A 27,721-nucleotide genomic window follows, 5' to 3' on the forward strand; every position below is an offset into this window, starting at 1 on the left:
TAACTTGTCGTCGGTGTGAATTTATTTCCGCCGACCGATAAAAACATTCCAGATAAAACGTTACGATAATTATCTTAATAGGTCGTCTTAATCTTGTAAATGCGTTACAACGTCTCGACAAGAGTGTTTTTCGGAAGCCACTCAGTTAAATTACACCACCCTGAACGAAAAAGTGACACGGTTCTGTGCACGACCGAGTTTCCGGTGTGAGCCGACGCCCATTTCAATAAAATACAAATTCAAATTGGCTAGAAATATCCCAACCAATGCGCGGTTCAACAGAAATGAAAGCAGGGAATATGCTGGATGTAATTATTTTTGAATCAGACATGAGATCCTATTTTTACTCGTAATTTATCTGATTAGACAAACAACCATTTCGTGCTGGATAAATCAACTATTTTCTTTTACTCCGTCTGTTGACTTTATTATTCTTCGGGTGGATGCATACTTGCATGCAACACGGGTGCTGTCAGATCCGTGACTCTTAATTACGAATTAAATTATGTAATTACTCATTTGAAAAAATTAAAACACAAAACAATATTACAAATAATTATTTTGATTTACCAAACAAACCAAATGACTTACTTACGAGCCAGCAATATTCTAGAACACTAGCAAGTGTTCTAGACCCAATATTCCCAGTTCAAACCTTAGTTGAATCCTTAGATTTATAAAAAAAAAATAAACGAAAATATTTAATTTATCTCTAAAAATACACAAATTTGGTGATTTTTGGATTATTTATGTCCATTTTCAGTCAAAAACGTGCTGAAAGTAACAAAAAAGTTAAAAACAATTTTAAAATTCTAGAATCAACTTATACGCCCGGTATCTTTTGACGAAATCTGGTAAAAAATTAGAGAATTAAATTGAAAAAAAGTGGAAAAAAATGTTTTCTCGAGCTCATTCGTCGAATTTTGAACTGAAAGTATTTGCGTTTTAAGTGAATTATTGCAATTATATAGTTTATAATGTTGATTTATTTAAAAAGTTTGTGTTAAAATATCTGCAAAAGACGGTCAGTACCTGGGGCCCGGTGGCCCAGTGGTATAAGCGCCACTTACGAGCGGTGAGGTCGCGGGTTCGAACCCGGATCAGGGTAACAATTTTTCTATGAAAAAAAGTGTAGAAAAGGTAAGTGAAACAACACGTAAGCAAAAATGAGAGATTGAGAGAACACATAGACGTATAAACGTAAAGCGGAGCATAAAACTGACAGAAATAAGAAAATAATGCGGCTAAAGGTTAAAGTACGTAAAGGCACCAAATTGTAAACGTAAGAGCACGTCTTAATTAACGGAAAATATCTTTTGTTTTGAGAGAAAAAGATGAAGATAAAGGTGAAACATAACAAACTCTAGCGTTGAATCCTTAGATAACTTTTTTCTTAAATTATAAAAAAATTTGGTAATAGTAATAATAAATAAGTTTGGTGATAGTAAGAAAAAAATAAATGTACGTCATTAGGACACAAAGCCTGCATATTTAAATGGAGAATTATAAGAAAAAGGACATATGAAGCAACCAGAAAATTTCGTTCAAAGCTTGCTCTAATTCAGTAAAATTTCAATCTCATGTTATAATTTTCGCCGTTAAAACTTTTACTACTTCCGCCTAAGGACGACTAGCCCTGTATAGTATTAATTTTAATACTTATGGAGCTGAGTGTTTCCCCCTTAAATACGCCCCTGCTTCCTCCATTATTGTCTGTGTTTACCCTTCGATTTTTTCGTATGGAAAATAACCCATGACGAGTTTATTCCGGCGGTTCCTAATTTCATAAGCAAACATTGGTCGCTATGAGCACCATAAAGTCGTCTTGTGCGCTACAATGGCGTAAAAGTAAACCCGTTTTGTGTCGATTTTGTTTGACAAATATTGGAAATTCTACGCCTCATTAGTTTTTGGAGCAAAGTGTCTTGAACCGCAGCAGCAGCAGCGCAAGAGAAGCGAAAATTTGATAAGCGAAGTGACGAACTGAAAACGAAATAAAATTCCAAACGCGAGTTCAAGGGAAAATGCCAACGATCATTACCGACGAGAGAAAACTAAGACGACCTTTTTTAAATAGCGTCTCTAAAGTTACAAGTCGAATGCCAAGAATGTGTTTAGAATAGAGTTTACCAAAGTTACACAACACCACACGTTAGGTATGAGCGCCGAATCTTATTACTTCAGAATGGAATTTGCTTATAGCAGATGCTAATTACAACAAGGGAGTCGAGAAGGGTCCTATGCAGGGTCAAAAGGAACTATAATAATTAATACGCAACCACTAAAACACCCGAAATTCTGCGGCCTTCAAACTTGCTCGATAGAAAATTATTAAATGGCTAACGTACCAAAGTTCCCGCCTTGTTACTCAACTTTGCGCAAAATTTAAACTAGTGAGACCTGCCGGCTACATGAATGATGCAGCTCATTGATTTTAGCACACTAAAGACTTTCTTTAACAAACTTGACAACAAAACAACCACAAAACGTCTTAAACACACGACAAACTGCACCACAACCAACCACTCAATCTAAAAAATCAATTCTGTTGGCCACCAGAGTCTGGAAAAGTACTTCTTACAGATTATTTTGGTTTCCCTTTTCCTAATAATGCGACCAATGTGACTTTCAGCACGTTTTTGACCGAAAATGAACATAACTAACAATTTTTAGACATAAATTAAATATTTTTGTTTAATTTTTTTCTAATTTAAGAAACAAGTTATCTAAGGATTCAGCGTTAAAGTTTAAAGTTATGTTTCACTTTTACGTTCATATCTTTTTCTTTCAAAACAAAAGATATTTTCTACTTTTGTTACAATGTCTTACGTTTACAATTTGGCGCCTTTACGTACTTTTACCTTTTGCCGCATTATTTTCTTATTTCTGTCAGTTTTATGCTCCGCTTTACGTTTATACCTCTATGTGTTCTCTCAATCTCATATTTTTGCTTACGTGTTGTTTCACTTACCTTTTCTACACTTTTTTTCATAGAAAAATTGTTGCTCTGATCCGGGTTCGAACACCCGACCCCCTTGGTCGTAAGTGGCGCTTATACCACTGGGCCACCAAAGCCCTAGGCACTGACTGACTTTTGCAGATATTTTAACATAAACTTTTTAAATAAATCAACATTACAAACCATATAATTGCAATAATTCACCTAAAACGCAAATACATTCAGTTCAAAAGTAGGCGAATTAGCTCGAGAAAAAAATTTTTTTTCACTTTTTTCAATTTTATTCTCTAATTTTACACCAGATTCCATCAAAAGATACCAGGCGTATAAGTTGATTCTACAATTTTAAAATTGTTTTTACCTTTTTTTGTGACTTTCGGCACGTTTTTGACGGAAAATGGACATAATTTTTCCAAAAATCACCAAATTTGTGTATTTTCTAGTCAAAAATAGTGGTCGTGCGTAAATCCTACCGGATTCGCAGTGGCCATGATTTTTATTAACAATGTTTTTCGGGACTTTACTGAACAAAGTTAGTTAACTAAAAATTTTTCGACATAAATTAAATATTTTTGTTTAATTTTTTTCTAATTCAAGAAACAAGTTATCTAAGGATTCAACGCTAAAGTTTGAAGTTATGTTTCACCTTTACGTTCATCTCTTTTTCTCTCAAAACAAAAGGTATTTTTCCTTTATTAGGATGTGCTTTTACGTTTACAATTTGGCGCCTTTACGTACTTTTACCTTTTGCCGCATTATTTTCTTATTTCTGTCAGTTTTATGCTCCGCTTTACGTTTATACCTCTATGTGTTCTCTCAATCTCATATTTTCGCTTACGTGTTGTTTCACTTACCTTTTCTACACTTTTTTTCATAGAAAAATTGTTACACCTGATCCGGGTTCGAACCCGCAACCCCTCTGGTCATAAGTGGCGCTTATACCACTGAGCCACCAGGGCCCAGGTACTGACCGTCTTTTGCAGATATTTTAACACAAACTTTTTAGATAAATCAACATTACAAACTATATAATTGCAATAATTCACCTAAAACACAAATACATTCATTTAAAAAGTCGGCGAATTAGCTCGAGAAAACATTTTTTTTCACTTTTTTTCAATGTAATTCTTTAATTTTTCACTAGATTCCATCAAAAGATACTAGACGTATAAGTTGATTCTGCAAGTTTAAAATTGTTTTTATCTTTTTTTATGACTTTCGGCACGTTTTTGACCGAAAATGGACATAATTTCTCCAAAAACCACCAAATTTGTGTATTTTCTAGTCAAAAATAGTGGGCTGGATTCGCAGCGGCCATGATTTTACTAAACAAACTCTCTTAACTAAAAATCTGTACACATATATATTATGTATTTTATTTTTTATATATAGCAAAAATGAAAATAGCTATGTTAACTTCGATTTTCTAACACAATTACCGTGGCTCCTGGCGGTCCGTTCTTGTACACAATTTACAGAAAACACGTATTAAGTAACTTTTAACGAACAAATTGTAAAAATGGCAGTCTAAAACGAGGTTATTTAATGGTGGGTGTGATTTATAAGGGATTTTATTTTTATAGTCATCTTATAAATCAAACCTTTCGTGGAAAAGAAAAATGTATGTGGGCCGCCCCTTTTCAAAGTTTATTTAGAATCGGTGTTAAAATTAATCAGTGCTCACATGAAACCCAATCTCGTTTGTGTGTTGACAGCGTAAAAATAATAAAAAAGATGCCTTAATTCCGCCGAACAGCTGCGTTTATTTCTGGCAAAAGTCACTTTGCGACATATGAAGACGTTTCAAAAACGGCCCGTTATTTATCGCCAACAACCCCAGCATATTAGTTTAATCAATCCCTCGTCCATGCATCAAGCACGAAAACGTGAAGGTTTTAAACCGGGACCCATTCATAATACCGGTAATAATGGAGTCTTCGCCACATAAATTCGCGAGAGGCTATATAGGCGTGTGCGGAGGGAATTATATATTATACATCCTCCTAGCTGTGCTCTTTATCTCCTCGGGAATTTACGCCAAGTTTAAATAAATTTCAATCACGTGACCTTGAATAAATTACAAAGTGGGGTTAATAATTTTTGTGCTAATCGTGCTAATTCATCAACGTCAGAAAAATGTAATGTGGCAGCATCCTGATAAGAAATTGTTTGCTAGTTTTTGGTGGAGCGAATTTATCCGGTGGTTTCGTGCCGGAAACGCTCCACGTCCTTAAAATTATCTAGTCGAGTACCGAAACTGCATCTCGATGCAATTTGCATAGCCCCATGTGCAATTTACATTAAAGCACGACCGTCTCGAGGCCATCACGACGACATTAATGACCCCAAAAATGGGGGTCGAGGATTTGATTAAGATCGCGGGTTCCCACAAGTACTTCACCAATCTAGCCGCTCATAAAAGCAACAGCAAAGTAAATAAGACTTAATTAAATATGTTAGATATAAGGGTAGATGCATTTTTCTGAAATAATAACAAGCCAACCAAGAGTTTATTTCAAAAATACATTGCCTATATACTTTCTTTTGATTTGACCTGACTTGACCTGACCTGTATTGACCTGACCAATTATTCAGAACTTAGATTATTATCAAAAAAATCAAAAAATTAAAAAATATATTCGCTCATTATTCAAAAACTACAGGTTATTTATGAAAACAAAACAACAAATTTTTAGTATAGGTACCTACGTTCTTTAATTACAAAGTTGTAACGGTACACATATTTTTTCTTGTAACAACATCAAGCTAATCAATACTTTATTTCAAAAGTAAAATTTGGTTTAAGAAAATTTTTTTGCAAAAACACAATTCTTTATAAATTCACTACTCTTTAGTGAATGATAACTGATAAATGATAGCACTATAGTAGCTAATAGTTATTATTACATAATTGTATTTTTTCTATAGCTAGATATTTATCTAAAATAAGGAATTCGAACTTTTACGTTGCTTTTAAATAAAATTTAAAAAAATATTTTTTTTGACTTGACCTGACCTGACCTGACCTGACTTAATCGGTTTTACTGAACTTATATTTTTTAATGTAGATAAGCCTAAATTTTGAAACTAAAAACATTGGCTATTTATTAGAAGTAATAGGTTGTTAAGAAGAAAAACAATTTTTTTCTGTATTTTTTTCAATAAAAAGCTTAATTTTTTTTATTTTACAATAGTCGAAAGTAAGTCCATTACTTTCAAAACATTCTAGTATATCTTTGTTCTTGAAACAGAATTTGTTGAACTTTTTGTAAAATAAAAGTATAACATCAAAGCAAATTATAATTCATAGAAACATAGTTTCTAACAAAGACAAGCTAACTCAATATTTGATTTTAAAGTAAGTGTGCTAGTATTTGAATAGAAAAAGAAAAAACCGAGTTGAAAACTAAGTTCACATTCTTTTCACCCACTGATAACTGGTAATCTGTACTAATTAATAATTATTACGATTTTATATTATTTTCTGTAGCTTGATTTGTCCAAAAAAAAAAATTTTACATTTTGGCCATTTTTTAAAGAAATGTCCACTGTAGGTTTACTTTTTTGACCTGTCCTTTTCCATTTGTTCTGATCCTATATCGTCTGATGTACTCGTAGATAAGCAAAAATTTTAGAATTAAAAAAAATTATTTACTGGCTTTTAATAAGATTTAATAAGATTATACAATGTTTGCTATGCTTTCTTTTAAGAAAAAGTTAATTTTTTTTTGTTTCACAACAGTTGAAGGTAAGTCTATTACTTTCAGAACATTTTTATTTCTGTTTTTTTGGAAACAGAATCTGTTAAGCTTTTTGGAGGATTAGTGACAACAGTCATTGTAATTTTTTCATTTCTAGATAGATATAATTTTCAATCTAAAACTATAAAAGTCGAACTTCTAGAATATTTTTCTTTGGAATTTATAATGTTTTGTATAAGTATTATGATTTTGTCAGTTTTGTTTTTTTGGTATTTCTTTTTATATATTGTATTGTTATATTTGTGAGAACTTCTCGTTTATTTATTATATTGTCCAGAAGTCTGTTGGAAATATATTATATTATTATTATTATTATTGTAAATTTTATCTCTAATTCCATTACAAAAAATTAAGAGATCACCAATTTCCAAAATACTGTACGATTTTTACCGTGCAATTTTCTAAAATTTTGATCTAGTTATCCATGACATAAGGTTCCAACATATTTTTTTATGTTATTCGGTGAACATTTTGGACATATTGACAGATAAAGCGATGCTGGAGTTACAATACATTTCACTGCTGAGGTAACTGTCATGGATAACTAGATCAAAATTTTAAGAAATCGCTTGATGTAAGAATAATGTAAACTGCAAGTTGTGGTTAATTAAATTTTCTTCAAAGAAAACATTTTCCCAATTACTTTTTTCAAGTCAGCGAGTGATATAAGTTTCACCCTAAAGGGTTCGTTGAGGTACAATTTCCGTGGCTCCTGGCGACCCGTTTTTATGGACACAAAACGCAAAAATTACGTCTAACTCATTACACTTTATCATTTTTTCAAGTTGAAGTCGAACTGAACTCGCTATCGCTCGTTGGTGCTTTAAACAATATCGCTTTCATTACCAAATACTAGCTTTAGAATTTTTCATTCGTGAAAAAATGCTGTTATCTAGGGTTGGCAATTTGACGTGTTTTTCCTAATCTCTTTGTGTGCAGTCGTGTTGTATTTCATGTTCCATTTGACGCCCCTTTTGTATACTCATTGGATTTCATATCTCCATTATCCACTTCTCTAGCAGCTTCTTCCGGAAATTTATTGTCGATTTGGTATTTACTATTTTTCCTCCTTGCATTCAAATACAACAAACAATGCTTGGTCTTGCATTCTTCGTGGTTTTAAACAACTTAATTGAAGGTTGTAATCGTAAGAGATGCGAGATAAACGATTCCATTAAGAATTTTAATAGGGCCACTAAAATGTAAATTAACGGTTACCGCCATTAATTGTGTAGCCAGTTTGAATTAAAATAAAATTAAGAAAGTAAACAACATTTCTTAATTCGGGTAACTCGAGCGTAATTGTTTTCTAGTCAGCGTTCCTTGCCAGCACTTCTGAATTTTTCAAAAATAGAACGTCTGGATTTATGTTTGTCTTGACACGTCGTCCATCATCCAGACAATACAGCGAAAGATTCCTGCTTTTTTCCGAATGGTTAATTAAAATTTCAGGACAAGTGTATATAATTTAGATCATTCGTGTACGTGATTTGTTCTCTCAAGTATTTTTTTGAACAAACAGCAGGAAAAATTTAAATTCAGCTATTGAATGAATTCTTGACGTGCATTTCGCGATATTCCACTTAATTTGAATAGATGGCACGCGTCCGGAGGCGCTATTCAAAGACACAATTGCCATTATCACTTCTCGGGGTGTAAACTTCGCATTATTTCCAATAATTGCTATTGCGAGTGCAAATAATTCATGAACATCGGACATTGCAGGACAGGGAAATGCTATCGAAACGATTTTCCGGCCGTAATCCATTTTCCCCACCGCAAGCCAATCACTGAATCGAACCATTCCTCACCCACTCGACTGAAAAAGACTGACGTTTTATACTGAATTAACCGGACTGCCTCAAAACGAACTGATCAGGTTATAGAGAGTAACTTCAGACAATCCTCTTGTTTTTTTTTTTAATTCAACAGATATTTATTGCCACGATGTGGTGAGAAAAGTGTAGGGTCACAGATTTTAATAATAATAATAATAATAATAATAATAATAATAATAATAATAATAATAATAATAATAATAATAATAATAATAATAATAATAATAATAATAATAATAATAATAATAATAATAATAATAATAATAATAATAATAATAATAATAATAATAATAATAATAATAATAATAATAATAATAATAATAATAATAATAATAATAATAATAATAATAATAATAATAATAATAATAATAATAATAATAATAATAATAATAATAATAATAATAATAATAATAATAATAATAATAATAATAATAATAATAATAATAATAATAATAATAATAATAATAATAATAATAATAATAATAATAATAATAATAATAATAATAATAATAATAATAATAATAATAATAATAATAATAATAATAATAATAATAATAATAATAATAATAATAATAATAATAATAATAATAATAATAATAATAATAATAATAATAATAATAATAATAATAATAATAATAATAATAATAATAATAATAATAATAATAATAATAATAATAATAATAATAATAATAATAATAATAATAATAATAATAATAATAATAATAATAATAATAATAATAATAATAATAATAATAATAATAATAATAATAATAATAATAATAATAATAATAATAATAATAATAATAATAATAATAATAATAATAATAATAATAATAATAATAATAATAATAATAATAATAATAATAATAATAATAATAATAATAATAATAATAATAATAATAATAATAATAATAATAATAATAATAATAATAATAATAATAATAATAAATAGTTTTTATTGTGGGCGAAGTTGGAGACTCCAACTTAGCCCAAACAAAAAATTCAGGAAAATTAAATAGTTACAATCGTGCTTGAATAATAAAAAATAAATGTAATAAAAAAATCAAAATAAGAAAAGAAAATGAAAATAAAAAAAGAAAATAAATATTAATATTTAAGTAAAATAATTGATTTTTATTAATATTCTATACGCTGTTTGTCTGCTTACTCAAAAAAATTTGTCTTTTATCTATGGATTTTGACTGAGAATCTAACTTTTTTTATTGGAAAAGGCACGGAATTAATAATAATAATAATACTAATAATAAATAGTCTTTATTGTGGGCGAAGTTTAGCCGAAACTACTCCAACTTATCCCAAACAAAAAATACAGGTAAATAAAATAGTTATAATCGTGCTTAAATAATAAAAATTAAATGTGATAAAAAATCAAAATAAGAAAAGAAAATGAAAATAAACAAAGAAAGTAAATATTAATATTTAAGAAAAATAATTGATTTTTATTAATATTCTATACGCTCTTTGTCTACTTACTCAAAAAAAATTTTGGTTTTTATCTATGGATTTTGACTGTGAATCTAACTTTTTTTATTGGAAAAGGCACGGAATTAATAATAATATTACTAATAATAATAAATAGTCTTTATTGTGGGCGAAGTTTTGCCGAAACTACTCCAACTTAACCCAAACAAGAAATACAGGAAAATAAAATAGTTATAATCGTGCTTAAATAATAAACAATAAATGTGATAAAAACTCAAAATAAGAAGAGAAAATGAAAGTAAAAAAAGAACGTAAATATTAATATTTAAGAAAAATAATTGATTTTTATTAATATTCTATACGCTCTTTGTCTACTTACTCAAAAAAAATTTTGGCTTTTATCTTTGGATTTTGACTGAGAATCTAACTTTTTTTATTGGAAAAGGCACGGAATTAATAATAATAATACTAATAATAATAAATAGTCTTTATTGTGGGCGAAGTTTAGCCGAAACTACTCCAACTTAACCCAAACAAAAAATACAGGTAAATAAAATAGTTATAATCGTGCTTAAATAATAAAAAATAAATGTGATAAAAAATCAAAATAAGAAAAGAAAATGAAAATAAACAAAGAAAGTAAATATTAATATTTAAGAAAAATAATTAATTTTTATTAATATTCTATACGCTCTTTGTTTGCTTACTCAAAAAAAAAATTTTTGGCTTTTATCTATGGATTTTGACTGAGAATCTAACTTTTTTTATTGGAAAAGGCACGGAATTAATAATAATAATACTAATAATAATAAATAGTCTTTATTGTGAGCGAAGTTTAGCCGAAACTACTCCAACTTAACCCAAACAAAAAATACAGGTAAATAAAATAGTTATAATCGTGCTTAAATAATAAAAAATTAATGTGATAAAAAATCAAAATAAGAAAAGAAAATGAAAATAAACAAAGAAAGTAAATATTAATATTTAAGAAAAATAATTGATTTTTATTAATATTCTATACGCTCTTTGTCTACTTACTCAAAAAAAAATTTGGCTTTTATCTATGGATTTTGACAGAGAATCTAACTTTTTTTTATTGGAAAAGGCATTGAATTTTGAAAACTAACAAACATTTTGTGTAGATTTCAGAATTCGTGAAACTTAAATGAAAATCTTAATTTTTTCGGCGCCTTAGATGTTTTTTTGTTGACCGTTTGTTAAAAAATGGTACGAACGAAGTGAGTGTCATGAAAATATGTTATATATTAAAAGGAGATCGCAAAATGACACGAACGAAGTGAGTGTCATGAGAAAATTAGCAATCTAATGAATGATTTTCTCTACAAATTGCTCAATTTTTATAAACTTGGTTTTACTTATACATGTTTTGTGATTTTGACGTTTAAGGATTTAATTCTTGTTTTGCGGATCATCTATGTTTTACGAAACGCTGACGTTTTTCCTTTAGAATACATCTTTCTAGTCATCACTCAAACGGTCCGTTGAGGTATAACTTTCGTGGCTGCTGGCGGTCCATTTTTGGCAAATTAACATTGAAATTGGTTTACATGTAAAAAATGTATGCCGCTCTGCTCTGATTTTACATGGGAATTCACAGACTACTAGATGAAAAATTATTTAAAAACACACTGTACTGTATATTTGAGAATGATTCACAACTATTTTTTTGTCAATTAATTTAGGAACAGTAAATTTTAAGACGAAATTAATGGGTGATTAATAATAAAGACAATCACTCGCTGTCGCTCGTTTGTGCTTTAAAGGCAATGCTGGTTATTAGTCACCTTTATTATGAACTAATTTCGAATCATTTTAAAACCTTGATTTAAAAATGGTTATCTTTGTTAATCATAATGATGATAAAAACTTGGTCTATTTTGAATGCAAGTTTAGATATTTGTATTTTCATAAACCCGATGTCAAGGTTTTATGTTTGCGCAGTTTAATTTTGTAAATATTTTCTCTATGTTTGGTATTACGTATAAAAATAGATGGATAAGTTCGTATTCTTTTATGTGCATTTCTTAAAAACATTCGTATTTTTCCGACTTCTACATAATAAAATATTTATATTTCACAAACGAAACTTTCTACAGAAAATGCTTACATACATTGATTGGCGAAATTACAAAATAAGTTCATTAAAACTGGAAATAACACAGTTCTAAACAAAGTTTAAATTTTCTCATATTTTGATTTTTTGAGTAATGGTATCGACTTTTTTAATGAAAATTCTTAATTTTCTTAGCTATTTTTTAGCTAAACTAAAAACAAATACACAATATTGTTATTTTGTCAATAATCAAGGAAATAATTTTCTGACAAGAAAACCTAACAAGATAAACCTAATCAGAAATTCAGATCGAATTAAATTTGGTAGTTTTGCAGCCAATTTTAGTAAAATAAAATCGAAAAAAAAAACAAAATTTAAAATTTAAAAAACAAAAGTTTATTATTGACCTTTAAATAAATCAAAACTATTCTTTTTAGTTGTTATTTAATTTTGGCTTTCAGATCCTTTGTTTAAAAATCACAATTTTACATTACTGTACAGGACGTTTCGGCATAAAAAATGCCATCATCAGTATTTACGAATTACTAATAATAATTTCACCTTTTGACTATTTTGACTTCTCTTTAAAGTTAAATATTTTTAAGTAATTACTCGTAGAAGAGACACTTAACTGTTGACGGTTTTAGAGAGACAAAATGAAAATAGGGTGTTACAATAATTTCGGCTAATTTCGGCTACACCCTGTATATGTACTTAAAAATAATTTTAGATGAGTCAGGGCTTTTGTAAGAAAAAAAGTTTAATTTTCTAATATTTAAACATCAATAAAGAACTTTACCAACTCGCTGGGACACCCTGTATAATTTTTAGTTAATTTTACTGACAGCTGACAAAACTTAAAGATAGTGCGACGAAATAAATTGTTTTTTTTTTGCACTCAAAGAAGAAATGTTATCAACCCGTTTGTTAATTTGAACTATTTGAGGTACTCATCGCTATCGCTCGTTCGTGCTTTAAAGAGAACCTATAACTATTTTTTGTGTATTTTTTAAAAACATCTGTATTTTCGTATAAAGAGTCGTAATAAAAAAGAAAAAGTGCTGAGGTAGTACTTGCTGAAATGTTTTTTTTTTGAGGCGGAGATGGAATGAGATTATAAATAGTATAAGAATTTATTGAAGAGTTCGAGATTGCTTTGAAGGGTCATCCTTTTAAACTAATCTTCCAGAGCCGGCATACAAATTGCATTTCCAGGAAGGAGCGCGCGCTAAAAAACAACTCTCCTAGTACAGAATCTAAAATAAATTTTCGTTATCTGGTTAGTCGTGTCTTCCCTTAATGAACACTTTATGAAATCTTGCGACGTAGTACGTTTTCCTGCACACATGCGCGTCTTTTCACAAATGTGGCGTGCTGCTGCGCCTAATGCACAAGCACCACATCTATCAAGTTGGCTGTCAACACTTCCGTTCCTTCTGATGGCGTTACATCTAGCCGAGAACATATGAGTACTAAAGGTGAAACACGCGAATTCGCGACCACAATAACAATCAGATGTCGCTCGTTTTAAGATAAATCGATGCTGGAAGGAAAATGGCGCGGATGCAAGGAGGGATTTATGCACTTTACAGCTTCATTCCACTCTCTTATTGGTCCTAATTTTATTACTTTGCAGCCGAATGTTTATTACGAGGGTTGCAATTCTTTAATGGTCGTGAAATGAATCACGACTCTATGGAACTAATTTTATATTAAGAAATAATTGCAAGGAGCAACGAACTAATTTCTTAGCAAGGAAACTATTTTTTGTACAGATTGGTTTTACAATTTCTGATAGTCATAACTGATAATAATGATACATTTAATTTGTATTAAGTTACTGCAAACAAATTATTATGTATTTATTATATTATCCAGAAGTCTGTTGGAAATATAGTATATTATTATTCCTATTATTATTATTATTATTATTATTATTATTATTATTATTATTATTATTATTATTATTATTATTATTATCTCTAATTCCATTACAAAAAATTAAGAGATCACCAATTTCCAAAATACTGCACGATTTTTACCGTGCAATTTTTTAAAATTTTGATCTAGTTATCCATGACATAAGGTTCCAACATATTTTTTTATGTTATTCGGTGAACATTTTGGACATATTGACAGATAAAGCGATGCTGGAGTTACAATACATTTCACTGCTGAGGTAACTGTCATGGATAACTAGATCAAAATTTTAAGAAATTGCTTGATATAAGAATAATGCAAACTGCAAAGTTGTAGTTAATTAAATTTTCTTCAAAGAAAACATTTTCCCGCTTACTTCTTTCAAGTCAGCGAGTGATATGAGTTTCACCCTAAACGGTTCGTTGAGGTACAATTTCCGTGGCTCCTGGCGACCCGTTCTTATGGACCCAAAATGCAAAAATTACGTCTAACTCATTACACTTTATCATTTTTTCAAGTTTTTCCAAGTTTAATGACAACTGTCATTGTTGAAATCGAACTGAACTCACTAACTAATTTGATATTAAGAAACAACAAACAAACTATTATGTCGTAGGTGTGTCATTCTGAAACGAATTTTTGAATTAAAAATTTTTGTGCTAGCAACATTTTTTAAGGTATCTCTTATGCAAAACATTATTTAACGATAGTTTATTGTAGAATGACAATAGAAATAGTAAAGTTTCGATTAATTAATACAGGGCAGCTCCGAATAACGGACACCTCTTCAGGGCGGACATTTTTGTAGGAACGTAACAAAACCTATATTACTTTCTCAGCTCCCATTAGCGGACACCTTTCCACAACGGACAATTTAAGATTTTCTATTGGTGTCCGTTGTTGAGAGGTTTTACTGTATTTATTACAAGGGATTATACACACAATCTGAAAAAAATCAGATGGACAGAAGAAAAAACAAAGTATTTAATAACAGAAGCTAATTTCTTTGTGAATTTGGCTTTTAGCAGATTCACCATGTATATAAACCAAAAAAAAAATATTTTTGCATTTTATGTTGTATTTTGTCAGTCAAAAAACAAAAAATTGCTCCTTGTTGTTGAGCACTTTTAAAATAGTTTGTTAAAACAGATTAATTAATTTCTAAAGATATTATTACTTTGTTTCTGATTTTTTCACGACAGAAAAGAAATTATTTGGGAAAGTTTTGTAAAAATACAAACCAAAACCAGAAAATCGTGTCAAAAAATTTGTTAATATGCCAGTGTTTAAGCTGGTTACTGAAGTAAAAATTTTAACATTTTCCCAAAATAGATCAAAATTTTGGTGTTTTATAAAGCTTTTGTTTGATAAAACCGAGTGCAAAGTTCCAGCAGATTAATATGAAAATAGTATTTTTTTTTTAAATTTTATTCATAGACATTTTCCCTTTTTAAATTTTTTTAATTTTTTATTGATTTATTTTGCACTTAACTGTCTAACCTGCACTATTACACGTTTTTTTAATCACGCATATGAGACATTTTGTGTTTTTTTTTGTTTGAAACAAAAATAAAATTGGATTTAACAAAAATGAATTTCTGAGGCAATTTTGTTGATGAAGTAGATAAATAAAATAAATAAAAATGATATGGAACCACGCATTTTTTGTTTAAACTACAGTGAAACCTTCCTTAACGGACACCTCCGAATAACGGACATTTTTGTAGGAACGTAACAAAACCTATATTAAAAATTCCACCTCTTAGTGGACACCTCCCTACAACGGACATTTAAAGATTCCGCTGTTAAAATGTTTTACTGTATTTTTCTTCAGAAAATAAATTATTATTAATGAACGAGAATAATTTTGTCGGTTCTTGTATTATGCTTATTTTGTTATGAAATGGCAATTTTTTTTGTTAAAAGTTGAAAAGTAGTTTACTTCAATTTGTTTTTTCCTAAAGTAAATACATAAGGCCAAGATTTTGAGATGACAAAGTTTGAAAAAACACGAATTATGGTGTAATAGTATAATCACTTTTTCTGACTTGTGCTAAAAATGCGAATCTATTTAAATAAAATTTGCTTATTTCTTTATCAAAACAAGGCATGTCGCGTGTGTTCAGTGTCTACACCGAAAGATACAATTCTACGAAAACAATTTTCCATAGAAATTTAAATCGATATAGTGGTCTTAATTTATTCGTGTGCTAGAAATTTTATACAAAAACAACCACTTGGTCGTATATATTGTTTCTTTATATGATTGTATTTACGTCCACCAACTGTTGTGCTTATGAAAAAAAAGCCAGTGTTTTATTGATCAGTTTGCAGATTATAAATTACATGCTGTTATTGTGTGTATCTTATTTTTCTACGATCGATTATGCTAATTATTTTTTTCCAACTAATGTGTATTTTTTATTGCAGGTACGGTACGAACTGAACAAGATGACATCTAGTAATTACTTCACAGGATGGTATTGTAGTTAACTGTAGTTATTTTTTAAAACTTTGACGTATTACAACTTATTTATCGTAAGCGTCTTTCATTTTATTTTCGTACTTGGTTTTCTGGCCCGGCGCATCCACCATTTTTGCTACTTATTTTAATTCTTTTATTGCAAATTTTTGTTATGAAAACATGAAAAATTCAACTATCTAAAGACCTTTTCTGGTGTACGTATGTGCATTTAAAGCGGGAATAATACAAATCCGGTTTGTGAAAAATTCCGAAAATTTTGTATAAGGTAAGAATTTTTTAATATCCGGAGAATTCGTTTAAACAGGTTTGTTTTATTTGGATGAGTAAACAACGTTCCTCCTTCTGTTCGTTATTAAGTTTACTGATGCCGATTATGAAAAAGTGATTCTTCTTGTGCATAAACTATCCAGTTTTGTCTCCTCTATCGCCACGGTGCAAATTAAATTTTCGAGGAGGAATCGCCGAGTGTGCATCCGAGAAAATCCGGAAATTTATTTTATTAGCCGAAGAGAAAACTCAGTACGTGACTATACCATGATCTCAAGGGTTTTCTGGCTTTTTGGTCTTAAGTAGGATTGAAAACCTTTTAAAATTTTACGTGTACCGTAAAGTCGGATTAATTCGGACGCACCTATTTCATTAAATGACACGTGACACGTGAAAAAATACCAAATTTTGAGCACGACTAGAATTAATTTTCTCATTAGTTTCAAAGACAGCGGCCGCTTAAGTATTTAATTTAAATAAAATTAAACGAAAGGTTATGCATACGAAAGACCAGATTTTTGAAATAGCCGATTTATTACATTCTGTTATTGATGATTTATTCGTCCAGTAAAAACTTCATAGTTCCGTTACATATTTTATGTTTTTATTTGTGATTTCTCTCGAGAACTCCACTAAATAAATAATACACGAAGCGTAAACAAAGCGCGCTCGATTTTAGCTAAACACTTCTCCATTCGATTAAATATTCATCGCTTTTAAAAATATACAAGTCTTCATAAATTAATGATGTTCTACATAATAAACGTCAAAATACGAAAAGAGGGTTGAAGGCTTATAAAACGTTGGTTTGAGTGAGGATGGAAGTGTTTTAGAATTTGTCATTTGTTGATGGTTTTTTCACCTAATTGTCTTGGAAGTTTAAAGCGTTTAAACGTGTGATTATTACCAACTTATCACCAGTAATAGCGAAATTGCGTGAACGACTCCTGGAATATTCAACATTTCTTTGTTACGCTGATACGTAGAATTGCCAACTTAATAATCACATTGACAATCAAAAGTTTTCAACTGTTTCTAGTAACAGACCGTACAATCACCACATTATTACCACTTTGATTGTTGTTTTCATTTCTCATTTGAATACAGGTTTATTTTTCTATATACAACTGTGTTTTACATATAATTAGTCAACAACAAACATGTTTTTCTGACTTATCTTCTTCTTTTCATACACATATATTTTATATTTTATATTTTATATTTTATATTTTATATTTTATATTTTATATTTTATATTTTATATTTTATATTTTATATTTTATATTTTATATTTTATATTTTATATTTTATATTTTATATTTTATATTTTATATTTTATATTTTATATTTTATATTTTATATTTTATATTTTATATATTTTACATTTAACATTTTATATTTTATATTATATATTATATAAATAATTACAAATGTGTTTAGCAACCATGAACTGATTTGGAGTCAATTCTATGCGGCTAATTTGTATGAATTAATTGATTTTTTAGAACACGTTAATTGAGGTAAATTCGAGCGTGTCGACCAGCTAATGCAATTGCATAATTGCGTCTTTTTGTCAAATTTAAATTAGGCTTTCACACGGTCATTTGCGCTCCGAACCAAAATGTGATGTTGAAACTGTTTTCGACTCAATTAATCGTTCAATTTCGTCCGACAATGAATATTATTTCTCTTATTCATATTTTGTAATATGCAGGGTGGCCAAATTGCATTTATGCCCCAGGCAAGCGTAAACAGAAACACAGGAAATGCATTAATTTTGAGTTGCTTTATAATGGAGGTTGCAAATGCCAGCGGATAATTAAGCCACTGCGACCAACATACGTGCATTTAGAAAAATAAAATAACGACATTTATTCCACCACCCGTTTAAATTTGAGGAAGACAATAGAAAATATAGCCACTTTCTTGTGTTACGGAAACCCGCAGCAGCAAATTTCATTCGATGGAAATTAGGCTCGTGTTACCCAAGTGGGGCCAAATATCATTTTAATAAATGTTTTAAACTTCCATAAAGTTAAGTTTTGTTACGACCTGAAAACTTGTGGGAGTTAAATAATACGAAAAATGTTGCTTGTTAAGTCGTGCCAGGGCAATAAACACGGCAAGGAATTTTGCTGATTTACGGAAGTAGATCCGTTTCTGCAATTTTATTCAACCGAGATGAAAAATAAATAAAGCGATAGGAGGAGCAATTCTACATCAACAAAAGTTTTAATTTTAAAGAAACAGGTATTGGATTAACAGACGTACGCGAAAACACTGATCAAATCTCCACCGTGTTTTGAAATTTGCATTAAATAAAAATTTGAGTTGTGACTTCAGCACTTTGTTACAATATTAATTTAAATTAAACTCTTATTCAAAACGTATTAAAAAGTCAGTCGGTTTTGTCGAAATTAGTTATTTTATTTGAACAAATGTTAGTAACATATTAACCCGGCGCATCCACCATTTTTGAACATGGCTCAATTATACACTTTATTGCAACACCAATTCAAACGAAACTTTAGTTTGAAAAGTCGTTCGGTATTGTTGAAATTAGTTATTTTATTTAATAAAATGTTGGTATTATATTAACCCGGCGCATCCACCATTTTTTGAACATGGCTCAAAGTAAAGCTTAGATATTTTGAACTAAGCACTTTGTTGCAATATTAATGTGAATGGAACTCAAATTCGGAACATAATAAAAAGTCATTCGCTTTGCGAGATATGAATTATTTGTTCACCGTATTTTAAAAATTGAAAAAATAAAAAAAAATGCTAACTATGCTGTATTGCAACATCAATTCATACTAAACTTTAGTCCAAATATATTGAAAAGTCAGTCGGTTTTGTTGAAATTAGTTATCTTATTTAATAAAATGTTGGTAGCATATTAACCCGGCGCATCCACCATTTTTTGAACATGGCTCACAGTAAAAATTAGATATTTTGAACTAAGCACTTTGATGCAATATTAATGTGAATGGAACTCATATTCGGAACATAATAAAATGTCATTCGCTTTGCGAGATATAAATTATTTGTTCACCGTATTTTAAAAATTGAAAAAATAAAAAAAATGCTAATTATGCTGTATTGCAACATCAATTCAAGCGAAACTTTAGTCCAAATATATTGAAAAGTCAGTCGGTTTTGTTGAAATTAGTTATCTTATTTAATAAAATGTTGGTAGCATATTAACCCGGCGCATCCACCATTTTTTGAACATGGCTCAAAGTAAAAATGAGATATTTTGAACTAAGCACTTTGTTGTAATATTAATGTTCATATTCGGAACATAATAAAAAGTCATTCGCTTTGCGAGATATGAATTATTTGTTCACCGTATTTTAAAAATTGAAAAAATAAAAAAAATGCTAATTATGCTGTATTGCAACATCAATTCAAACGAAACTTTAGTCCGAATGTATTGAAAAGTCAGTCGTTTTTGTTGAAATTAGTTATCTTATTTAATAAAATGTTGGTTGCATATTAACCCGGCGCATCCACCATTTTTTGAACATGGCTTAAACCAAAAATTAGATATTTTGAACTAAGCACTTGCTAATTATGCTGTATTGCAACATCAATTCAAACGAAACTTTAGTCCGAATATATTAAAAACTCAGTCGGTTTTGTACAAATCTGTTTTTTTATGTGATAATAAATTTTGGTAACATGTTAACCCGGCGCCTCCACCATATTTTGAAAGACTTGAAATATCTGACTAAACAATTTTGGAAGTTCAGTTAGTTTTTTATAGAATTGAATCATTATATTTGATAACAAATTTCACCCGGCGCATCCACCATATTTTAATTTCTATTTATTTTTAGTTTTTTGTAAATGTGAATTAAGCTCTTTATTCATCAACTCGTCAATTAGTCGGTACATATTAATACGTTTTTGTTTTTTCAGTTGATTATATATTATTAGCCCGGCGCATCCACCAAATTTTTTGTATACCAGTTTTCACAAAAATTGAAAATGCAATGTTTTATTTTGTTTTTTAATACCAGAGGAATGTCTTACGTTTAAAATAGGTGCATAAATGTGGTGTTACGTGTATTGCATGAAAGTACAGTTATTTAACATGATTCAGTGAACACATGAAGTGCAGAGATAAGGAAGATGAACGCTCCCTCTTCACGAAACCAATCATAGAAACTAATACCAGATACCATAGAAATGCATACAAATTTTACATTACAGTGAAGATAAATAAACTAGACTAATTAAATTAAAATGACAGAGTTATGAGGTTTTATAACAACAAAGGTTCAAAGATTGTACTGTGTGTATTTTTAAAATTGAATTTAAATTCTCTTCTAGGTGCTTGTATTACGGAATTACTGAATGTATCACAGCTGTATTGACTAAAGTTATTGTCAAATATACGCGACACTATTTTTAAAACCGCTATATTCCATTTTTCTCACATTTTGTTTGCTTCATTGAATTACAAAAATTTTTCCTGTTAAGGTTTCAGCTTTTTTCTAAATTTTTTATTTATAATTTTAAAGTATCTGATAGTACAAATAAACAAAATACTAATTATTTAAAGGAGGGCCAGTTTCGCAATTTTATTATTACCATGATCTGTCAAATATAAAGGACATTATAAAACACGTTAAATAAAATTCATAATTAAAAAACTACTGGGAATTTGGCAATTTTCTCGATGCCAATCGATTCCCCGGATCATTTTGCATAGGTATGGACTAAAATGGTTTCACTTTTTTGAATAGTTTAACCGTAATTTATTTTATTTTAATTTGAAAAATGGTGGATGCGCCGAGTTATTTTTCAAAAAATTTATAACTCAAAAACTAAAAGTCATAGAGCAATGCGGTTTGTTCCACTGAATTCAGCGGTTCATTTTCTGTATTATACCAACTTTTCACGAGATTTAAAATTTTTAATTTTTTTGCTCAAATTTCCTGAGTACTTACCTAACACTTACCTTCAAAGTGATGAAAAGAAATTTTTTTTTAAACTCACTCCAGCAAATTTTTATGGACTTCTATATGTCTTAACAACCCATTAAAGTTGTTCAAAGTCCACAGAAAGTCCATTTGAACGATTTTTGATGATCTGCTAGTTCTATTATTTATACAGTGTGTTACCATGATCTGTCAAATATAAAGGACATTACAAAACACGTTAAATATGAATTTAATTCCAGACTTTGGGGGCAGTGTATAATGAAAACAGCTCAAATATCCTCGTTTAATTTTTTACTAAAACATATTTGGCAAAGTTTGCCTCGAAGGTAATTAACAAAAAATAAACAGTGTATAAAAGACGTATGAAATTTCAAACATACCATATTTAATTAGATACTAAATGAATGTTTTCTTTTTAAACAGAAGAGAGCTTTTTCGTTTGCTCGGGGGTGGAAACGGCAGGTAGCGAACAACAGAGAGAATGCCTAATACTGTTTGTTGAAAATATGCAATGATTGTTCCAACAAAAATGAAATTTAAATTTTAGACCAAAAAGAACAAAAGGAAAAAGAAAGGTTTTCGATTAAAAAGTCTCTTTATTTTTGTATCACTTTGAAAAAAGTTATGAATTTATTGTAATAGTAATGTCTGTTGTTGGCACACTTCGATGTTGCCATTAGGCAAAGTTTTTTTCTACAGGGTGAGTCAATAGTGGGTTACTTCTGACATGTCTTAAGATGCAACCAAGAATACCAATTGCACTTACCACGTATAACGTTATTTGATGTTTAAAAACATTAATTGAATTATCACTGTTTTTTTATATAATAATAAGCCAAAATGAAATTTTAGAAAAAAGTCAAGACAAATTAAAAAAAAAATATCTTTTAACGATTTCCGATCTGGTCAGCTGTAATCGGTATTATTGGTTGCATACTTATAGAAATTCAGAAGAAACCCACTATTGACTAAGCCTGTATAACCCTCTGGCGTCTCAGCCAAACAGGCAATTTCTTTCGATTTATCGGAGTTTAATTGAACGTGAGTTTGTTTAAAGTCGGTGCAAATTCTCCCAGTGATAAAGCGAGTCGTCGCCAACATGAAGCCATAGAAGTGGTTAATAATTCGAACGTAATCGCCAAATCTGGTAATTTTCAGCTTGAATAGTTTTTGTTTAACGGCATGGAAGCATGAAAAGATGCCAAATGAACCCTGACTGTTAAATGCAGTTAAGTCAAACTATAATTGAAATCCAACGGAGACGAAGAAATTGTAATAAAAATGGGCGAAATTATCGCCAAAACTTTGCTCTATCTCGTTCCTGCCAACTTATAATTATTCAATTAAATACTGCACGACTTGATATCTGATCAAAAGTTTCTCGAATGATAAAAAGGAACTTCTTAACGAGTCACTTTTTTCGCATTAATCCTTGCTTACATTGTGATATCAACGCACTTGTTCTTGCCGACGTCGTGTCAGTCAAAGGGTGCGTTCACCCCTTCTTTCGGAATTCACTTTATCTAATTTCGTTTGAAATATTTCACTTTCCGTTCGTGAAATTGGCGCTATTTGTATTACTTGACAAGTTCAAGTCGTGATGCTAATAATAAGTGTCGTCGAGAAATGACTTTTTTTCGACGGTTTCAAATGTTGGCAAAGAAGTGTTTTAAGCTTATTGAAAAATCCACAACGCTGGCCCCAGATGTCTGAACATCACCTCCAGGTGAAGATTTTCCTAGATTATGGGAATGTCACGGATGTGTTTAGGTTTCACTTGCAGATGTCTCACTTGGTTTTTATTTTGCTGGCGCAGTTGCAACTTGATGTCGTACAGGCGTCACTAGTGGATGAAATTGTAATTGGTGGCGTTTTATCGTTGGAAAGCTCTTTGAATTATCTATTTTTTTCAAAAAAGATTATGGTTCTCCGACTAATAGTTTTCGAGAAAATTGCAAATAAGAGCAAAAAGTGGTAAAATTAAAAAAAAATCATAATTAAAAAACTATTGGGAATTTGTCAATTTTCTCGATGCCAATCGATTTCCCGGATCATTTTGCATACGTATGGACCAACATAGTTTTACTTTTTTGAATAGTTTAGCCGTAATTTTTTTTTTAATTTGAAAAATGGTGGATGCGCCGAGTTATTTTAAAAAAATTCATAACTCAAAAACTAAAAGTCATAGAGCAAAGCGGTTTGTTCCATTGAATTCAGCGGTTCATTTTCTGTATTATACCAACTTTTCACGGGATTTAAAATTTTCAATTTTTTTGCTCAAATTTCCTGAGTAACATTGACTTACATACACATACCTTCAAAGTGATGAAAAAAACATTTTTGTTAAACTCACTCCAGCAAATTTTTATGGACTTCTTTATGTCTTAACAACCCACAAAAGTTGTTAAAAGTCCACAAAAAGTCCATATTTTCGATTTTTTGATGTTTGATTTTTCAATTTTCGTCGCAAATTTTGTCGATTTTGGGTACCCGGAACATTTATCGAACAATAGCTCCGGAACTATTAGAGATAACCCCATGATGTGTATTATCGTTGAAAAGCTCTTTGAATTATCTATGTTTTTCAAAAAAGATTATTGTTCTCCGACTAATAGTTTTCGAGCAAATTGCAAATAAAAGCAAAAAGTGGTAAAATTTTAAAAAATTCATAATTAAAAAACTATTGGGAATTTGTCAATTTTCTCGATGCCAATCGATTTCCCGGATCATTTTGCATACGTATGGACCAAAATAGTTTTACTTTTTTGAATAGTTTAGCCGTAATTTTTTTTTAATTTGAAAAATGGTGGATGCGTCGAGTTATTTTAAAAAAATTCATAACTCAAAAACTAAAAGTCATAGAGCAAAGCGGTTTGTTCCATTGAATTCAGCGGTTCATTTTCTGTATTATACCAACTTTTCACGGGATTTAAAATTTTCAATTTTTTTGCTCAAATTTCCTGAGTAACATTGACTTACATACACATACCTTCAAAGTGATGAAAAAAACATTTTTGTTAAACTCACTCCAGCAAATTTTTATGGACTTCTTTATGTCTTAACAACCCACAAAAGTTGTTAAAAGTCCACAAAAAGTCCATATTTTCGATTTTTTGATGTTTGATTTTTCAATTTTCGTCGCAAATTTTGTCGATTTTGGGTACCCGGAACATTTATCGAACAATAGCTCCGGAACTATTAGAGATAACCCCATGAAGTGTATTATCGTTGGAAAGCTCTTTGAATTATCTATTTTTTTCAAAAAAAGAATATGGTTCTCCGACTAATAGTTTTCGAGAAAATTGCAAATAAAAGCGAAAATTGGTAAAATTTTAAAAAATTCATAATTTAAAAACTATTGGGAATTTGGCAATTTTCTCGATGCCAATCGATTCCCCGGATCATTTTGCATAGATATGGACCAAAATAGTTTCATTTTTTTGAATAGTTTAGCCGTAATTTATTTTATTTTAATTTGAAAAATGGTGGATGCGCCGAGTTATTTTTAAAAAAATTCATAACTCAAAAACTAAAAGTCATAGAGCAATGCGGTTTGTTCCATTGAAATCAGCGGTGCATTTTCTGTATTATACCAACTTTCCACGAGATTTAAAATTTTCAATTTTTTGCTCAAATTTCCTGAGGAAAACACTAAGCGATGAAACGCAATTTTTTTAAACTCACTCCAGCACATTTTTATGGACTTCTATATGTTTTAACAACCCACTAAAGTTGTTCAAAGTCCACAAAAAGTCCATTTGATCGATTTTTGAAGATCTGCTAGTTTTATTATTTATGCAGTGTGTTTTTAAATGATTCTAGTCGTCTGTGAATTTTGTTGGTAACATTTTAAGCCCTCCTTGCAATATTTTAAAACGTGTTTCCCATAGCGACGTGTTTTAAATTAATGTTTTCACTCGCATGCGCTCGTTGCATAAAATTGTAAATCGATTTGTTTTTGATTAAAATTGATTCTCGCAATTAGTTCGTGTTCAAACTCAAACATTTCGCAAGTTTTTTGCAAAAACTAAATAACTAATAGTTATTTACCTAACGTGCAATTGCAAAATGGGTTGTAGAAAAAAATTGGTTCAAGATTCCGCGTGTGTAAAATTCCGTTAAGTTCTAATAAGGGGATTTCCGGTCTGAAAATGATTGGCATTGCAATAAATCAAGCTTACCTTACGAATGAAATATATTGTATGTCAGTTTTCATCGTATTATAACAATAGTCGAGCGACAATCAATGTCGGAACTAACGCACTCATTCCAAGCATTTAAAATATCAACAAAACTGCCGTAATTATATCACTCTGAACAATGTTTTCGACAAGCGATCTCTTTTAATGAACAACATGTCACTCGATCAATTTATCAGCATAGAGCGTAAATAAAATAATTAAGCCTTTTGAGGCTCCCACCCAATCCGGGGCGGCGTCAGATGTTTCCGAATTGGACGAGCTGAAATTCCATTTTGAGCATTGTAAGTAAGCAATGCATATGCAGGAGACGTGCCAAGTCGACAAGTGATCCGGAGTCACTTCGACTAAGAAACCGCCCCTTCCTGATTAAGTCTAATATTGTAATTAAGAGTCGAACCATCAAAGCACGCCATATCTGGCACGGCAACGACAATCTCCCTTATATCTGATGTTGTTACCTTGATGAAATTATTTACTCTCTCTGAGTCTCCTCTCTTCGACAAGGCACGTAAAACCTACCTTACAAAATTTCATAGCGACACTACGAACAAGAATCGAATACGAAACATCTCCCTTCTACAACAAGCAAAAACTTGCCAACTTATAATTGAAGTAATTCGACTGTGGAAACATGCATATTACGAAACTGTAATTTCGAAGATATTACGGCTTCGGAACGAAAGACATTCGCTCTTCAATAACACCACTCGGAATTTAGAAACCGAGACCGGTTTTGTTTAACGTGCATAATGTTTGCCAAAACGAGTGAGCGCAGAATCAGTCAAATCTATTGATATAGAAAAATCATTATCGAGAATGTATTAGTCTAGAAACGTGCATCCTCAAAAACGTTGCAGAGGGCGCTGTTGTAGGTGGACATGGCTTCCTAGATATTTCAAATATGAGTTAAGGATTTTTTTCAAGGTTTTTCCCATGCTTCTCAACGAGTTACCACGCCAATTTTTGAACACGCTGTATGTATACAGGGTGGTCCAGCCCAGTTCCCGTCTTCTGTAGCTCAGTTGGGCTTTTGATATTTTGTAGACGTTATTTATGCTCTAGATCGTATTTTAGGAAAATATTCCTAATTATACAGAGTGTATCAAAAAAGGTGTGACGTCATAATTATTACTTTTTTGTACGGCATGCTATTATTTTTTTGTGGTCATTATGATACCATTTTAGCTTCTTACATGTCCCTACAATTTTTTTCAGTTCGGTTCTCGAATTACTGTTAGAAAAAATAAAAACCAAAAAAAAATCGGTTTTACACCTTTAGTTTTAAAAATCATTAAAAAATAAAACAGTGCTTTTTTGTCGACGTTATTGCTACGTGAGTGTTAAACAAGGTTTAACAGACTTATTAAGTAAGTTTGATTGATTTGAGTTACTACAGGGTGTTCACAATTTATTCCAAACATTTTTAAACTTTAGAGCTTTTTATTGCTTATGTGAAGTGGCAACCCCTGTGTATTTTTATATCGTTTAATGCAGAATTAAAAAACGAACATTTTTTCTTATCACAACCCTTACGTAAATCCTAACACATTTGGAGTTATTTACAAAAAACTTGTTTTCGTCTGCTATTTTATTAAGAAATTTAATGAATAAAAGTTGAAGTTGGCTCCCACTCTGTTTATTTTTACATCATTCGATGCGGAATTAAAAAAATAACATTTTTTGTTATTACAACCATATTCCAAATCCTAACACTTTCGGAGTTATTTCCCAAAAACATTAACCATGTTCGACTTTTAATCATTAGAGTCATTTGCCATTTTAGCAAATAATTCAGAATGTGTTAGGATTTGCAACAGGGT

At 30.1% G+C, this 27,721-nt stretch overlaps 1 protein-coding gene across 2 annotated transcripts in view; it reads left to right on the forward strand.

The window, feature by feature from the left end:
- Positions 1 to 27,721, forward strand: part of LOC103313387 (uncharacterized) — a 233,663-nt gene that overhangs the window by 113,764 nt on the left and 92,178 nt on the right. The window lies entirely within an intron of this gene.

Source organism: Tribolium castaneum, chromosome 8 (assembly GCF_031307605.1).
Source record: "Tribolium castaneum strain GA2 chromosome 8, icTriCast1.1, whole genome shotgun sequence".
In the NCBI taxonomy this organism is placed as follows: Eukaryota; Metazoa; Arthropoda; class Insecta; order Coleoptera; family Tenebrionidae; genus Tribolium; species Tribolium castaneum.